Source organism: Ursus maritimus, unplaced genomic scaffold (genome assembly GCF_017311325.1).
Source record: "Ursus maritimus isolate PB19 unplaced genomic scaffold, ASM1731132v1 scaffold_5, whole genome shotgun sequence".
Lineage (NCBI taxonomy): Eukaryota > Metazoa > Chordata > Mammalia > Carnivora > Ursidae > Ursus > Ursus maritimus.
The window spans coordinates 51,573,878-51,576,919 of NW_024426663.1; positions in this window are offsets into that span (position 1 = coordinate 51,573,878).

Here is a 3,042-nt window from a genome sequence, read left to right on the forward strand (position 1 = left end):
CCCACCAAAAGGAAATAAGTAAAAATGGTTTCACAAAAGGCTCCAGAATCTTGAGGGATGAGCTTAAACTTCTGCTTTCTGAGGGAGGCCGGAGGACATTCCCTCAAAACCTTTTGAGTTTTCAAGGATAATGGGAGAGGTAAAAAGGAGAGCGAGGGAGCGGAGACGGAGAGAGTCAGGATATGTTCGTTCTATTTTTAAACCGTCGCCCACAGTTTAGAGTAAAGGAACACTCTGATGCTGTACTCCCACCCCTGTCACCTTCTGCTAAACACAAGAATCAGAACCTGCACACGTACGCGGCCCTGGGTTACTGGCTGCCACTACTGCCCAGATCCGCGAGCTAACCGACCATTGCACCCAGCCCTTCCCTAGCAGCGCCCGTGCCTTTCGGAGAACCCGGCGGCCCCGGGCAGGCTGGCGCAGAGAGAGCGAGGCAATTAGGAGCCGCCTTTTCCTGAGGGGAGGCAGCGCCCCCTTGGCAGGGCACGTTCGGCTTCCCCGGCTGGGCAGCCAGGGGTGAGCCACTGTTCCCCCAAGGGAGCCGGAGTGGTGGACGCGATGGCGTTTCCCAACGGGGTGCGGCGCGCGAGGCACCGGCGGCTCACTCCCGGGACACCTGTGTGCCGCGCACACACAGCCGCCGTGCTCCAGAGCACAGTTCGCGCTCTGTCACCTCCCAGCCAGCCCAGAACGCCAACGGCCGGGCGGCCGGTCCCCTTCCTCGTCGCCTGCGGCTGGGTCGCCCATCCTACGGACCCTCCTCGCCCCACTGTAGGCGTCTACAGCCGTCCCTCAGTGCCCCCGGGGCGGAACGGCAGCCGCCGGGGCGCGGACGCCCAGGGCCAAGAGCCACCCGACGGCCCTGCCGCCTCAGGGCCCCATCCCCGCCGGGCTCGGGACACTCACTCTTGAGCGCGCTGATGAGTGACTTCCCGTCCTTGATGAGCTCCTTGATGAATTTGTTGGTCTTGTCCAGCTCCGCTTCGTGCGACTTGAGCGTCTCTCGGAAGTGCGGGCTGTCGAGGCAGCAGTCGCTGAATTCGAGCGCGGGGAGCCCCATAGTGCCCGCGTCGCCGAGCCGGGGGGCGCGCCTCCCCCAGGGCCCGGGAGGCCCGCAGTCCCAAGCACGCACGCGGCGGGACCCCGGCCGGGACCCCCGACGCCCGCCGGCTCCACAGGTGTGGCGCCGGCTCGCCCTCCGCGCGGTGTCCGCCGGCGCGCAGGACTCCTGACCCGAGGGGGTACCCGGCCGAGGGGCGGCTGCTCCGCCGGCGCGCCACGGAGCGGCTGACGGGCAGGAAGAGTAGCGACGGACCCGCAGCGGTGCCGGGAAGAGAGCGAGCAGGCGAGCGAGAGCGGCCGCCGCCTCCCCGCCTCCTTCGCCTGTTCGCTCTCCAGCAGCCTCGAGCGCCCTCTCACAGCAGCCTCGGCCGCCCCGCCGGCGTCCGGGCCGCTCGAACCTGCTAGCGATGACCTAATCCCAGCCGGACCAATCAGCACGCCCGCCTCAGCCCGACCCCCCCCCCTCCCGGGGACACCCAGCCCTTCCGTGGCCTTGACCCAATCAGCGGGGCGTAGAGGCGGGGCCTGGGGCAGGGGGCGGGTCCACGCCACCGCCTAGGTCCGCAACACAAGCTCCGCCCCCTCCCGCCCGCGCGATGTTGCAGACCCTGTGCAGAGGAGGTGATCGCTACGGTGCATGGGCCCTTCCCACTCCTGATCTTGCTGACCTGCTGCGGCCAGGATCCGAACCCGAGGTGGTGCTTCTGCAGGTCTGGGGAACGGTGGACCCTAAATATGCCTAGCATGGAAAAACTGGGAATTGGGGCTGCAGTTCCCCTCAGCCCACCCTGCACGGGGGCAATCGAGCTTTCACTCAAAATGCAGCTCCGGACCCCGGGAGAACCTCGAGCGCGCCGAACTACCATGCCAACCCTAAACACACGCTCCTTATTCCAGTCAAGCCGAAAATATTGGCATCTTTGAATTACCAGCTCTTTTTGCCTGCAGTCTTCTTGCCCCCCCCCCCCAGTCCGGCCCCCTCATGGCCACTCCTGCTCAAAATCCGCCCACGGCTGCCCCCAGCCGAAGGATCTAACATCCTTAACGAGAATTCAGTCGCCTGTTGTTTTCCTGCTGGCCATCTAGCACAATTTTACATAATTACGTCCTGCCCGTCGTCCTTTGATACACTGTGAGCTTCACCAGGGCACGGACCACTGCAGTTTTCTTGAGCGCTGCTGCATTCCCAACACCTAGACCAGTGGCTTGCATTCAGGAACAGATATGGAGAGCTTCCCATGTGCTACGTGTGATACTCGTGCTCCGGTGATTGACAAGTATTTGTGGAATAAATGAATAAATCTTTCCCTACCTCCAGTGCGCTGCCTTGTTGTCCCTCTGTGCCACCCCTGGAATCAATTCAGGCAGCTCACTCACCGCTTTTCAGGCGGGGTCCCACGGTGTCTAGTGCTGAACTGTGAACTCCTGGAGGAGAGGGACTGTCGCTGAATAAATTTTTGTATGTCCAGGAACTAGCAGCCCTCCTTCGGTTAAGATTTTTTTGTTTGTTCTGTTTTTTTAAATAGGCCTGCCATGTGCAGGCGCTAAACTAGATGGTAGGATAGTAAGATGAGTAACACAGAATGAACCCAGCTGCTGCTGGTCGGTCGGGGAAACAGGAGAAAAGCAATAACGCTCCATGGTGAGACAGGAGAAGGCCTCAGCGCTTGGGAACACGGGGCAGAGGTTGCCAGCTCAGGAGCCAGAGAAGGCATCTATGTTGAGAAATAAATTGATTGGTTTATTGAATGCATAAATGAATGAATGAGTGTGGTCTGTTTGGTGTTGTATCTACAAATTTAGACTTGAAAGCAGGCCCAAACAGCTATCAGGTAGATAATTAAAATCCTGAAAACAGTTGCTCCTCACTTGCCAAGGATGAGAAAGATCTGCTTACTGCTGTATTTTGAGCACTTAACAGGTAGGTGTTCTGGTTCTCTATGGATACACAGCAAATCACACCGAAACTTAAGAGTC